A 16,103-nucleotide genomic window follows, 5' to 3' on the forward strand; every position below is an offset into this window, starting at 1 on the left:
GGAGGAGAAATGACTGTGGAAGAATGATATTGTGGGATAAAAATGGGAATAGAGTGACTGATGCAGAGGACATAGTGGAATTGTTCAATGAACACTTTATTGGAGTATTTCATCCTAGAGGAGTCAGTTTTAATGCTAGAGGGATAGGACTGGTATACGAGGTCTGGAGGTACAGGAGGAGAGTGTGTTTCAGATACTGAGTACTCTGGATGTCAGTAAAGCTGTGGGACTGGATGGTATTTCACCACGAGTTTTGAGAGAATGTGCTAGGGAATTGACAGTACCTTTAATGTGGCTTTTCAATGAAAGTCTGGTTTTGGCAAAGGTGCCCAGAGAATGGAAGGAAGGTAAGATAGTGCCATTGCATAAGGGTGGTAACAGACTGGAAGTGTCTAATTATAGGCCAGTCTGTGTGTCATCAGTAGTTGTTAAGATCTTGGAGAAAGTAGTGAGGGACCGTGTACAGCATTGGGCAGATGAGGGTAATGTTATCTGTGAGAATCAACATGGATTTGTGAAAGGACGCTCTTGTTTTAGCAATATGCTAGCCTTTTATAATAAAGTTACAAGAACATTAGATGAGGGAAAGGCATATACTGCAATTTTCTTAGACTTAGCAAAGGCATTTGACAGGGTGCCACATGATAAGCTGATATTTAAGTTGCAGCACATGGGTCTGGATGTCAGATTGGTCAACTGGATTCAGGATTGGCTGTCTGATAGGTATCAGAGAGTTGTGTATGGTGAAGCAGTTTCAAGGAGGCAGAGGGTTATAAGTGGGGTCCCACAGGGCTCAGTACTAGGACCTATATTGTTTAACCTTTATATCAGTGACATAGCCGGTGGATTGCAGGGGGATATTCAGTTGTTTGCGGATGATGCGAAGCTGGGAAGGATTATTAGTAATAGTGCAGATGTGGTAGTCCTGCAAGAGGATTTAAATAAGCTAGATAGATGGGCAAATAAGTGGGGGTATCAGTTTGATGCAGCAAAATGTAAGGTCTTGAGGTTTTTGAAACATCGATGGGATGCTGCATACTCTATGGGAGGAGTTATACTGGAGGAAGTAGGGGAGACAAGAGATCTGGGGTTGATGATTGATAGAAACCTGAAGTTGAGGGGATATATTGCAAAGGTGGTGAAGGTAACACAGAGGATTGCTGCTATTATGAGAAGGACACTGACCTGCAGAGATAAGAGGGTTATCATTCCGTTGTATAAGTCTCTGATCAGACCACACTTGGACTATTGTTCTCAGATTTGGTCTCCAGGATTTGAAGGGGATAAATTAACTGTGGAAAGGATACAAAGACAGATGACAAAGATGTTTTCAGGACTGTACAAAGGATAGTTACGAGGATCGGCTGAGGGAATGTGGACTGCAGAGTTTGGTGGATAGAAGAAGGAGAGGTGATATGATTGAGACTTTTAAACTGTTGAGAGGTGGTTACAGGGCTGAAACTGGGGAGTTCTTTCGCTTGGTTGATCAGCGGGAAGGAGTGATGACAAGAGGCCATCCCTGGAAGTTACGAAAGGAAACTGTGAGCAAGAGGGTAAGGAGTGGTTTCTTTGTGTGGAGGGTGGTTGAACCGTGGAAGGCATTGCCTGATGGAGTGGTGAGAGCGAGAACGGTCAATGAGTTTAAGGAGTGGTATGATAGACTTTGTGTTTCTTAAGGGGGGGGGGACCTCCCCCTCAATGAGTCTTGACAGACTTTATGTCTTAGGAAGGACCTCCCTCGATGAGTCTTTTGACTCCTTGGAGGCCTGAATAATAATAATAATGTCTCGGCCATGTCACTTTCAACAGATAAAGTAGCTAAGCCATCTAATCTCTCTTGGTGGGACATTGTGGATCTCAAATAATTTTTAATAAGTCTTAATTTAGAAAAACTGCGTTCTGCACTTGCAGCTGTAGTTGGGATTGTTAAAAGAATTCATAGTGATGTGTACACATTAGGAAAAAAACTTATGCAGGTATTTGCACAATTTTTAATTTAATACTTCTTTGGGAGAATAATTATTTGTTATTCTCTGAGAGAATCTTTTTATTCATTTAATAAATCTATTGCTGAAATATCTTTTTGATCACCATCAGACAGAACAATTTCTAAGTCGAAACAAGCTTTTTTTACTGTATCTTTATCAAATTTTAAGTTACCAATGTTAAAGAGAAACCCAAAAATTGATTCATATTTATTTAGCTGTTCAAATCTCTCAGTAATCGATGTTATTGCTGAATCAATAATTACATTAAAAAAAATTTATTTGAAACTGTTGCTCAAAATTAGTAATTGATTCATCAGTACATTCATGAATCAAATTGAGTTTTTACATGTCGAGTTCGTGTGCTGTCGTTAGTTCGGAAATCAGCATTTAACTCAATATTTAGAGCAAAGTTATGGGCTTGATGTTTAACTTTCAAAAAATTATTTTCTCTTCTATATGGCATCAAGGATTTTTTCGTGACATCTAATAATTTCAAAGCTTCCATAATATTGCAAGAGATATTTTGCAAGTATTTGCTAGATGCATTGACTTCACTTAGAATGTCATACCAAACAAATGTGCAAATATAAACTTGAAAGAATTAATTTTTTTTGCTAATGAACTAGCTTCCAATTTTGTTTTAATGCCTTGTTGCCCAATTAAGCTGTCATCTTCTGTGATGAAAATTAAAGCTTCGTGTATTTCTTTTACTTGATTTCGTATTGCTTTTACAGCTTCAATGCGACTTTCCCATCTCGTGGTTCATAAAGGTTTTAAAGTAAAATTTTGGACGTGGTTTAGAACTTCCCATTGATGACTCAATGAAGAAAAGAAATTATAGATTGACTGAATAATGTCCAAAAATAAAACGGTATCTACAATGCAGCTTGCTGCATCGCTCAATTTTTTGTTCAGTGTTGTACGCATTCTAGAAATGCGTACAACACTGAACAAAAAATACTCTAGGATTTTTATTCCTTAAAAGTGCTTGTACCACTGCATTCTTCCCCTTTATATTTGGCCCATTGTGGTATCCCTGATCACGAATATTTTGAATATTTAAGTTTTTTCTTCTAATATTGATGCTTGTAGTGCGTTTGAGGAAAGAGAGGAATTGTATGCGAGAGACAGCTTACATTTGAATGAGGAAGGACGTAGGTATCTGGAGAGATTGCTGTTCTGAACGAGTCAGTGTGTCCCAGGGAGGATGATAGCAGGGGTGGCCTCTTGTAGGAATGGATACTTGGGAGAAGGGAGTAATGACAAAAGGCCATCCCTGGAAGTTACAAAATGAAACTGTGAAAAAGAGGGTGAGGAGTGGTTTCTTTGCGTGGAGTGTGGTTGAACCGTGGAATGCATTGCCTGATGGAGTGGTGAGAGCGAGAACGGTCAATGAGTTTAAGGAGTGGTATGATAGACTTTGTGTTTCTTAAGGGGGGGGGGACCTCCCCCTCAATGAGTCTTGACAGACTTTATGTTCTTAGGAAGGACCTCCCACGATGAGTCTTTTGACTCCATGGAAGCCTAAATAATAATAATAATAATAATAATAATTTTAAAATTACTTCAGCCATACCCCTTCCTGCTGTATTATTGATTTTAATAAAATCTAGAAATCTTTCCTCTATTTGTATAATATCTTTGGTTTCTTCATTTTTTTCTTTTATAGAAACATATCTTATAATTAAGAACATTTGCGCCTACTGCAAAATATCAGTGGTGCAATCGACAATCATTGAAAAATACTTAGCATTCATTATTTTAGATACAATTTTTTTTTTAAATTTCATTGCTCAATATATTAATGATTTCATTTTGTATACTTTTCCCTAAATAATGAACTTGAATTTCATTGTTTTTTATGCGTTCTACATGTTTTTGTAATACGTTATCAAATTCGGTGAATAATTCAATCAGTTTCATTTTCCATTATTATTTGTATATAGAGTATCTGATCTTCCTCTGAATACTATGTTTCTTTTGCAAGAAATTTAATAACCGATATTATGCGTTTTAAAACATGCATCTAGTGTTCTTGTTTTTTTTTGAGTAATTTTAGCTGATATTGATCAATTGTAGTTGCATTTTTTAAACGCTTTTCCAAATCAATCCATTTTTCAAAATTATTAAATATTCTTGGGATTTTTCGTGGCGCTGAAGAACTTGGGACATATGTTTCCAATTGTTATTTCCTTCCAAAATTAAGTTCATAGGTTTGAAATTAAGTTCATAGTTCGAATGTTAGAAATAATTTGTAGCAGAAACAAAATACTACATTTTTTGAACTTGAGTAAATTAACCAAGATCTTTTAGTGGTTTCTCCGAAAATTGTATTATAATGCGATACATGAAAACTTCTATTATGTTCATCGCGTGGAACAAAAAGTCTCTTTTGATTCAGCAGGAGGACCTCGGTTTACTAATATATCAATTATTGAATTGGACAAGTTTGGCTATAAAGCTGGATCGTCAAAAAGCTCATAATTTAGTGTTTAGGTATTTGTATTTGAAGTCAAAGCTATTGGATATTTCTCAAGAGCCTGATTATCATCTATACACAAATTCGAAATTTCAGACACATTATCAGTGGGGTACTGTACAAGAACGTCATGCTTTCACTGACTTGTTTCTGATAATTTTAAAAATTCCTCAATTGATTTTCTTGTTGAGCTCGAGTAACTTCTCTTTCTACTGGAATTTTTTTGTATTGATAACCAGAAAAGGTTTTTTTTTTCTCTGATCTGCCATTTTTGTCTGTTTCTGAAATAATAAAAAAAAATTATTTTTTTCATAAAGTATGGACCCAAAACAACATAAAAAATTTAGAATTGAATCGTCATTTGCCAAGTCTCACCCCTTTATACACAATTATTTTTTATCTGATTTTACTGCATTAAGAAAACAAATAAATTAGCAAAGTAAAATTAAAAATTACCTTCAAAAAATTACCTTGTTTAATATTAACGTAAAACTCCATATAGTAGTCAATGGGCATAATTTCAAATATATGCAAGAGTTCGTAAATTAATAATAATAATAAAAAAGTTAAAAACAACCACGGCTATAGCTACAAAGAAAATGAAATGAATAATTTATTTAAAAAATCATTACTAAGATAAATCGCATATTTAACTACAAACTTACCTTTGTAAATACGAGGTAACAAAATTCATTCAGCAAACTAATAATATAATACACACTAATACAGGGATAGCGAACTGGCATGTAAGAAAATTTTGAGGATATGTGAACGATTTATAATTATAGATAATAACATCTTATACAGTACAATATAGTTTTAAAAAAATTATTTTTCCTTGTTTCAAAAAGTTTCATATTTATATTATTTTCATATTTATATCAAATTTTTTATATTAAAATATTAAATTACTAAATAAAATTTCCGATTAATTTTGTTTCTTAAATAAAAATATTCTATCTATAAGAAAATCAAATTTTCTCAATGAAATTGGATCTGTTTCTGTCCCAGGGATTATCAAAATAAAAATAATTATTTGGAGCTTATATAATTATAATAAAATATAATTCTTTATAAATATGTATATATAAATTTAATATTTTTTTAAATATATGATATATCCAATTTAATTATTATTTTTTTTATTTTTTCTGCTTCTAGTATAATTATAATATAAACTATATGTAAGTTTTCTGCCATTCTACTTTTCCGCCTGCAGCATTTGCCCATCCCCCCCCCCCTGCCTCGATCCGGGTCTGTTGGACAGAACGCTTATGACACTAATGTACTGGTGCTTCAGAGTAATTTGAATATCTCTGTGTGGTGGATGAGTGGGGATGTCAGTTTACTGCCAAGAAATGTAAGGTTTTGAACTTTGGAACTTGGAAATGTGATACTGTGAATCATATTGCTGGTGTTTTATTGAAGGAGGTAAAGAAGGAAGCAAAGAATCTTAGGACATTGGTGAACAGAGAGTTTAATTTTCAAGGACATATTGCAAAGGTGATACAAAGAAATGCCACTATAGTATGAACATTGAGGTGATCATTCCACCGTATAAGGCTCTGATTAGACCAAAGCCTTAATATATAGAAGCAGAATCAAATTTGTGGAATATTGACTATGGTGACAGGCTGAGGGAACCTGTCAGTAATGTAACCTGTAAATGAAGTTTGGTAAATAGACAGTGGAGGGATGGTATGATTGAAACATATACATTGTTAAGAGGAGCTTACCAGATAAATACCCAAGAGGGTCTATCTGGTAAGATAGTGGTCTTGTCCCAATTCCTTCCCTTTGGAAACCTTGTAACGATATAGTGCATATGAGATTGAGGCATAGATTTTTTGTATGAAGAGCAGTTGGTGAGTGGAATGCATTGAGGAATGATGTTGTAAATGCACAGGCATTGAATCTGTTTAACACAAGGGTCGCCAAAGTCATTTGCCCGTCGACCCCTTGAAGCGTTTCTTGACTTTTTATCGACCCCCTATATTTTACTATTACGTAATTATAATAGGACAAGCAAAAAAAGACACTTATGTGAGTTTTTAGAGTGTTTATTTTATAGTTACAGTGTTTATTGTATCTATAATATAGTATATATTATTATATTACTAATACTATTACTATCACTAGTAATATCACTGGTATTACTACCAGCGCTGCTCAACTCTTCAACATAGAGAAGTTTAGTTCGTGAATGAATAACGATTGAATTATAATATGTATGTTGATGAATTTTAGAACATTAATGCTCACTTGTATGTCGATGCACAAAAATGAGACTGGGATCGAATACTTGTAAGTATCAGTAAATAAGAACCATGCACGTGTTGCAATCTCGCTCCCACTGTGCCGGCCGACAGGAACCACCAACATCCGTTTATTGGTAAATACGTCATTTTGGCCTGCTTGATTGGCCTCAGTAACTATTTTCATGACCTTACTCCATCTTACAGGTCCTATTCATGGACCTGTAAGATGGAGGTACTGATCCCACGATTCACTCTTAATTGCGTTGTCATTACCTCCATGTCTTTTGTCATGGAGGTAATCCAAGTTAACCGAATTAAATATTACCCATACATGTGTCAGTAAAAGTGCTGATTCACTATTGGTGAGTCATCCTGTTTCTGTCCCAACACACGGTAACGATTAGATCTAAGGATGAGGACATACTTATGCCTCCAGAAGAAGAGCTAAGAGAATAGTGTACATGTGTTCACTCAGAGGTATGTCTAACCATCTGAGGTTGTAGATATTAAGTAACTTTGGGAAATCTATATTTAAAGTTAATAATGTTTGTGTGAAATTAGCAAGGGAAAATTATGTCTCAGTACTGAAATGTTGTTATTAGATGTATATAAGATGATCTGTGTATTAGAACCATGTCAAAACAGTTCGGAGTTGCGGTGACAAATCGGCCGCAGCTATGAGCATGACGAAGTCATCGAGAGAGAGAGGGCGCTCGCATTTTGCAATATAAGGTCCGGCGCGAGATTCAAATCACTCTCTTGTTTTCTGTTCCTGCATTCCCATCCAAGTCCTGGATAGCTGTGGAAGCTTGCTGCCAGTGCCCAGCAACAATCTCCCGGTTGAGTATAGTCACCAAAGGAATGAGGTTGGAATTCCAGTAAAGAGCCATTGGTTAGTTATGCCAATGTGTAGTCAGCGAGAGGGCAACCTTTCAAGGATAATAGAAGTAAGTCGCCGATGCCATGAGAAAACATGGTGAGAAAACACAGAAGTGTAATCGCAAGGAACCCCCAGCAACTCTGTGAAAAGACAAGGATGGTAATGTACAAGTTTTCATACTCATTTTAGAATAGTAACCAAGAAAGGAATAGGAACCAAGGAATTTAGGAGCTCCACACATTTAACTTTCATATGATGCCTAAAGGACTGACTTTGGACTAGTCTGTCTATGTCAAATAAGCTGGTGCCACTCTAAGTTTATGCTGAGGAAGGAACCAAACCTTCGAACTGTTTATTAGGAAGAAACTTTATGATATTATGTTAAATATTAGCTTGAACATTAACTAAGTTGGGGAGGATAAAGCTTGAGCACAAATAAGAATATTATCCCATGTTAAAATACAAGACGGATTGCATCTGATATGCTCTACACAAGGATTGTATATAACTATGTGCATGTGTTTTTTTATATGTGAGCACTGAGTAACTCTGTGTGGAATAATCGAGTCTGAATATAATAATACAAAAAGGGTGTGGGATTGTTAGAAAAAAAATTAGGGGTAGAAATTTTGGATATCTTAGCCTAAAGGTGGGGGGGGGAGTTCAGACTCTTTAGTATTGAAGTTACTACTTAAAGTGTATATATGCAAGTGTTTAAAATAAATGTATTTCTTTAACCCAAAGTTCATGAGTCTGTTGTTTTCTAAGATTTGAATTACCATTTATTAAACTTTCGGACCTGTATGAGTAAAGGGGGAATCCATTTTCATAAGAAAGAAAAAGGGGAGCCACGACTGCAAATCACGTGATCCCATTATTATTTTAGAGTTGTTTAATAGTGTATCAGAATTCAATTGCTGGCTGGCGCAGTCGTTTTTAAACAATTATAAATTTGTCGGCAACGGAATAGCTGATATCCTAAAGTGATAAATAATAGTAACTCGGAATATAAATTTACGAGGGAGGAAAAGACGACATAACACAATGATGTCTTATATTTTTCTGTCGACCCCCCCCCCCCAATCGACCCCTAACAATGTCATGTCGACCCCTTTGGCAACGACTGTGTTTAACATGAGTTATGACAGATATTATTTTTTTTATATATCTGATCTACATACGAAAGGCCACATGACCTATAGCACATTAGCGCTTTGTATTCAAGAGAAATAGAAAAAGGAATAATCCGTTCACATTTTGCTTGAACAGTTGAAGGTTGTAATCTTTGGGGAAGGCAGAGCAGAGGGGGGGGGAGGGAATTGTTCCAAAGGACAGAAGTAGATGAAATGAAAGAGGAGGCAGTGAAGTTGGTTCAGTGAGTTTCAAAATAGAGTGTAAACAAGTGTTGACTAGCAGTGGCTCTTGTTTTGATTTTGAAGGAGAATGGAAGAATAATTGCAGGCAGTTCAGCAGAGTACTGGTCATGAAAGTATCTGTAGAAGAGGCACAAGCCAGAAACTGAATGTCTGTGATAGAGGGATCATTAATTAGCTGGATTGCCCTTTTCTGGATAGAATTGAGTAATCATGTAGAAAGGCTTATGTGTTTGTCGTTCATGTTGTTTAATTTTGATGGTATATATATCAGAACACAGAATTATAAGTAAATAATTATTTATTGACTTAATGCTGATATTTCGCTGGTGTTATAACCAGCATCTTCAGAGCGCAAAAACACAGTTTGTTACGGTACGTGAGAATACAACGACATGGTCTAACAAAGGGACTAGTTTAACAAAATTGTAGCAACAACACAAAGACTGAAGTCCTAATTAGGTGCCCTCTATCCAAATATATATATATATATATATATATATATATTGTAGTAATAACACAAAGACTAAAGGCCTAAAAAAATAAAATAAATAAATAAAAAAGAGAAAGCAGGTAGTAGTTATGTCTTAAGATGACTGTCTCCCAAATCTTAGGCAAATTTATACAGCCATATTTGTTGAGATTCAGAGTATGTTTCAGGGCTTCTGTTGCTTCTAAGAAAATAATCTCTCTCTCTGGCTTGTAAAACCTTCTGTGCAGTACTTTTGTTTTCTTCCGGTTGATCCTATGTGCAAGGGTATGCAAAGCATGGTCTGCTAGGCCCGACTTGCCATAGTGATAGTGGATGTGGATGTCCACAGTAGGTTTGATCACATGAGCGGGGTACTTTGTTGACTCCTGGATGTGATAAAGGAGGGATGCTGTCCTTGGCTGAGCGGATGAGAGTTGCTAATTTGACACACGGTCAGAATACATAGTGTGTAGTTGATGTTTATTGAGAATTCTAGATATATTTTCCGATGTGCCTTTAACGTATGGGATGGTGACTGTTTTGTTGTAGTTCTCCGGGATGGATAGTGGGAGTGGTTTCTTAGGAGCAGTTAGTATTTTGTTTATCTTATGGGGATTATAGCCATTGGCCAAGAAGGTGTGGCATAAGTGAGCCAGTTCAGCAGCAAGAGCATTGTCATTGGAACAGATTGCTCTCGCTCTGTGGGTTAGCCTTTTTAAGATACCATACTGTTGAGAAGGGTGATGGTGTGATTGTTTGTGTAACTATCTTCCTGTATGTGTGGGGTTTTCTAAAAACTGAGAATGATAACGAACCACCTGGAAGACGTGTGATTAGTGTATCCAGGAAGGGCAGACAGTTATTAGCTTCCAGTTTCATTGTAAAGTGGATTTTTGGATATTGGCTATTTAAATGTACTAAGAATGTATCCAATTGTGCCTATGCCATGTGGCCAAATAGCAAGTACATCGTCAACATAGTATAGCCAAAGTGTTGGTTTGAGAGTGGCTGTATTGATAGTTGGTTTTTCCAGGTGTTTTATGTAAAAGTTGGCTAAGGGGGAGCCCATAGCTGTCCCATCTAATTTTTTGTATATTTTCCCTTTCCATGTGAAATATCCTGCATGTATTGTGAATTTAACATGTTCGCTGCCACGCTACTTCGGCATAGTCTGTTCCCGTACGCCGAGCAATTTCACTTCTTCAAGGTCAGTACGGTATTCTCGTTGCCAGCGGTCAGCGTCATATGAGTATACTCGTAGTTGGCAGAGCATATACCATCTATGAGAATACACAGTTTTGATGCTAGCTCCACAAGCCAAGCATTTTCACTTCTTCAAGGTCAGTACAGTAATCTCGTTGCCAGCGGTAAGCGTCATACAAGTATATTCGTAGTTGGCAGCGAATATGTTAAATAGTTCAAATATATCGGGGGGGGGGAGTGTGACTTTAGCAGATTAAGGGTTTCAATTAGTGGTACATTTGTGAATAGTGAGGTGATATCAGAGCTCACCATTAAGTCTGAGCTTTTTAAGGTATGGTGTTCTAAAATACTTTTTAGGTGGGAAGAATTTTTGACAAAGGAGGGAGAATTGTTTGTGAGAGTGGCTAGTAGCTTGGCTAAATGTCTAGCCAGTTTGTATGTGGGACTATTCATACTATCTACAATAGAGCGTAAGGGTGTACCTTGTTTGTGAATTTTTGGTGCTCCATGTATCCTGGGTGTTTTAACATGGAAGGGCTTGAGTTTGTTTACTGTTTCTTTGGGCCAGGAAGTGACTTTTTTCAGTAATTTACGCACCTTATTCTTTTGTGATGGTGGGATTGCGATCTATAATTTTGTATGTTGACTGATCTTGTAAAAGTGTGTGCATTTTGTTTTCATATTATGTTGTGTCCATCACCACAGTTGCCTTTGGACTGGATCAACTGGAAGAAAACAAAAGTACTGCACAGAAGCTTTTACAAGTCAGAGAGATTATTTTTTTAGAAGCAACAGAAGCCCTGAAACATACTTCAAATCTCAACAAATATGGCTGTATAAATTTGCTTAAGATTTGAGAGAGAGTCATCTTAAGACATAACTAGTACCTGCTTTCTCTGTCTCGTTTTTTTTTTTTTTTTTTTTTTTTTTTTTTTGGCCTTTAGTCTTTGTGTTATTGCTACAATATATATATATATATATATATAAATCAGCTAACGCCTTTTTATTCCCGTATATGGAGAGTAGGCGAGGCCATTTAGCCCTATCTGACTTTTGGAGACTGAATGGGCAGTTCAATCTCCACTGGTACCAATCAGAGATAGATGGCCTAAGTCTATCACTAATTAAGCGGTACACAGTGAAGAGAGACGGCTCAAATGTGCCGCCATCTCGTGGTCCCTAACACAATATATTTAATGTCTGAAAATAATGTGGGTTCTATGGTCGATTTTTTTGAGTTTACAGGACGAAAAACCCTAGTTTCCGGGAGGAAAAACCTGCTTGCCCGTGCCAGAGATCGACTAACTCGGGAACCGGTCGAAAAAAGGCTTAGAAAAATTTCCTCTAGTCGCCGACTAGACTCGAAACCAAGTCTTCCTTCGTGCGGCTAAGGGCCATGGTGTGCAAACACCACATCCACTGAGCTACACAGTCTCCATATATATATATATATATATTTGGATACAGAGCACCTAATTAGGACTTTAGTCTTCGTGTTGTTGCTACAATTTTATTAAACTAGTCCCTTTGTTAGACCATGTTATATTCTCGCATACTGTGTTTTTGTGCTCTGAAGATGCTGGTTATAACACCAGCAAAATATCAGCAATAAGTAGTTAATAAATAATTATTTACTTATAATTTTGTGTTCTGATATATACCGTCAAAATTAAACAACAGAATTCAGCAATCTTAGAGAGAATTTTGGTGCACCACTTCAAATATAGGAGCAGTATTCCATGGCTGAGCAGATTTTGTATATAGAGTTAGCAGCTGTAGAGGTGTGAAGTAGTGTCTTGTGCAAAAAAGTACACCAAGTGTTTTGTCGGCTGCAGAAACTATAGTAGTTAATATATATGGTAGATTGCTTCTTATTGTTACCTTCCTCAGTAAGTCTTGACTTAAGGAGATGCTTATATAATAATAAGACTATTATTATATAAGCTGATTATTATTATTACAGCTGATTCCATCTCACATCGCTGTTCTCATAATTTGGAAAGACCTATAACAAAGAAGACCCTTCATGCAAGCCCAGAACAGTTGCTTGCTGCCATTACAGTTCCAAAGTACACAACATGGTATTCAGAATATAACCACTTTTTCTCATTTTTTTACAGACAATAGATTCTTCATCATTTCTTAATGGCATTTATTAAAAATATCAGTATCACTTATAGAAATATGCAGATAAGATAATTTAATGAGCTCACTTCACCTATTTATCTATCTATACATTTGAAACTACAGTTAGAAAACAGTATAGTACATTATATTTATTGTGATATTTTTGTCTATAATTAGAATTATATCAGACTTTTGTGAGTATCCATGCAATGAAATTTTAAGATGCAAAACATGAATTCCATGCACTTGCACTATTTTTACTCATTAACTATATTAAAAGACTAAATTCAGTGACAAGCATTTATATGATAGAATTTTTCCATACTGTTTATTTTTCTTTGCTTCGTGCACTGATCACAGTGTATAATTATTTCCTTTTCAAAGATGATTACAGTAATATTGTATAAATAAATGAACAAAGAATTAACTAATGCTAAAGAGTTAAGGTTAGTTCCAAATTTTATCATGCAAATTTATGATGCTATTCATACAACTGCTGAATATAAGGAAGAATTTACTAATAAAAAAGTATTATTATTATTTTTAGTTCATGTTTAATGCCTACATCATTATAAATTTTGGAGCAAACTAACTAAACTAGCATTAGTTGACTCTTTGTTCATTTATTTATACAGTATTACTGTACTCATCTTTAATCTTCAAAAAGCAAATAATCATAAACTATACTTATAAATTATTTAATATAGATTAGAAGTAATATTGAGATTTTGATATATCTTTTTTATGAAGTAATACTAGTTTTTCCTCTTGTAAACTTAGTTGAAATTTTTTTTTCCAGAATAGCTCAAGACACATCATCTGGTGCATAATATGAAAAACAAGCACTAATGGAGTTTTAAACATATAACAATTTTAGTTGACTTTTCAATGATGTGATAAATGAACAATAATTCTTTTATATTCTGATTATTTTTTCATCCTCATATGTATGGAGTAAATTGTGATACTAAATGAAATGATTTCATTGTTTAAAAAAAAATTTATATATACACACACACACACACACACACACACACACACACACACACACACACACACACACACAGATAGATAGATATATTGATATCTTCATAAAATGGGTTAAAAGGAGACCTAAATATTAAAATCTGGAATGTATATTGTTTGTGATATAGTTCTGTTTCACCAGAAATGAAATAAAATATGAATATTTTTTGATAAATGTACTTAATTTTTTTTAATATTAATTTAACAAAATAAGAAATTGAGATTGTTTTGTTAGTAGAATGTGCATGATAATTGCACCTCCAATATATGCATATTTTTATATTAATATTATTATCAACACAGTTGCCATCAGGTCTACTTGACTTGTCATAAAAATTCCAGCCTCTACATATTCCATGTTTAAATTCTTTGAGATCTTCCATGTTTAAATACAAGATCTTCAGTTTGCATATTCTAATTAGTTTTAAAATGTATGTTTCATCTCAAATGCAACAACCAGAAATCAGTCAAAATAAAAAATATCCAAAGAAATATATTATACAGACTGTTTACTTTATTTAATTTTTAGATTTCTAGTAATATGAACAGAGCTTCCGTTGTAGCTCAGTTGATATAGATGATCCCTTTCATTGGAAAGATTGGGTTTGAATCCCATCTGTGACTTAGGTAATTTTACTAGGTTTTTTTTCAATCAAATGGTGAGTTAGCTGGTCTCATACAGAGGCGTAGGATTTTTTGTCCCTCTAAACAACAGGGTAAACCAGTCCTGTGAACACTCAGATCTATAGACATAAATACTAGCCCTTAAAAGTGGCATGGCATCTACATTAATTTGCCATGATCCCTAATCAGGGGGCTCTACCATTCTAAGTATTGGATGAGTTGAAGAAGAAGGTATAATGTGAATAATATTGTTTTTCTTAGCTGCTAAACATAACATTATTATTATTAACATCAGATCTCCATGATGTGAAAAGGATTTGAATAAGCTAGATAGATGGGCAAATGAATGGGGTAGGTGGTGTTAGTTTAATGCAGCAAAATGTAAGGTCTTGAGGTTTGGGACACATTGATGGGACGCTGCATACTCTATGGGAGGAGTTAAACTGCAGGAAGTAGGAGAGACAAGAGATCTGGTTTTGATGATTGATAAAAACTTGAAATTTAGGGGACATATTGCAAAGGTAGTGAAGGTAGCGCAGAGGATTGCTGCAGTAATGAGAAGGACACTGACCTGCAGAGATAAAATGGTTATCATTCCGTTGTATAAGACTCTGCGCAGACCACACTTAGACTATTGTTCTCGGATCTGGTCCCCAGGATTTGAAGGCGATAAATTAACTGTGGAAAGGGTACGAAGGCGGATAACAAAGATGGTCTCGGGACTGTACAATGTTAGTGATGAGGATTGGCTGAGGGAGTGTGGACTGCAGAGTTTGGTGGATAGAAGAAGAAGGGGGTGATATGATTGAGACTTTTAAACTGTTGAGAGCTGATTATTGGGTTGACACTGTTGAGTTCTTTTGCTTGATTGAACAGTGGGATGGAGTCGTGACTAGGGGCCATTCCTGGAAGTTATGAAAGGAAACTGTGAGAAAGAGGGTGGTTGAACCATGGAATGCATTGCCTGATGAAGTGGTGAGAGTGAGAACGGTCAATGCATGTAAAGGAGTGGCCTATGAGTTAGCCTATGAGATAGGCTAACTCACCTTCAATTGAAAAAGCCCATATAAAGATTTCCCCTCCCCACAACGAGAATCAAACCCAGTTCTTTTCTAATCGAAGGGCGAAATGTTCTGCTGTTTTTCCAGTTGTAATACCATGGTACCATACATAATATATAAGCCAAAAATTATTATTAAAAAAAAATATTGCAATTTAATGTATAAAATGAAATATATATGCAGCATTTAATGTTGAACTTTGTAAAATAATATGTTGGACTCTTACCGAAGATGATTATTGTAAAAAAAAATAAAATCAGGTAACCTCTTTTATTCCAGTATATAGGGATTAGGCGAGGCCGTTTTAGTCCTAACTTTTGAAGACTGAGTGGGCAGTTCATTCCCCACTGGTAGCCATTCAGAGATAGCTTGCCCAATGCCAGTAGTGTCTGGCGCCTGTGTGCAACACTTTAGTTGGCGGCCCTATTCCCCCCCCCCTCCAATAAAAAAATTACTTTAAAAAACGTTTTTTTATAAGTATTTCCTCCTCTATGGCGCCTTTACTATCCTGGCGATCGTGTGTGTCGCACACATTGCACATTAGCCGGTGCGCTCCTGCCCAATGCTATCACTAATTTCAGCAGCAATCAGTGAAGAAACGGCTAACAAGTG

General features: G+C 35.6%; 1 protein-coding gene across 3 annotated transcripts in view; it reads left to right on the forward strand.

The window, feature by feature from the left end:
- The window catches only part of Dip-C (dipeptidase C), a 400,748-nt gene extending 386,446 nt beyond the window's left edge, over window positions 1-14,302 (forward strand). For all 3 annotated transcript variants that reach the window (XM_090391828.1, XM_090391835.1, XM_090391843.1), the window contains exon 17: window positions 13,580-14,302. The gene's annotated coding sequence lies outside the window, so the exon portion shown is untranslated. The remainder of the gene's footprint in view (window positions 1-13,579) is intronic.
- The last annotated feature ends 1,801 nt before the right edge of the window (window positions 14,303-16,103 follow it).

This window comes from Typopeltis vanoorti, chromosome 1 (assembly GCF_054136105.1).
Source record: "Typopeltis vanoorti isolate ZY-2024b chromosome 1, IOZ_Tvanoo_1.0, whole genome shotgun sequence".
NCBI classification, from domain to species: domain Eukaryota; kingdom Metazoa; phylum Arthropoda; class Arachnida; order Uropygi; family Thelyphonidae; genus Typopeltis; species Typopeltis vanoorti.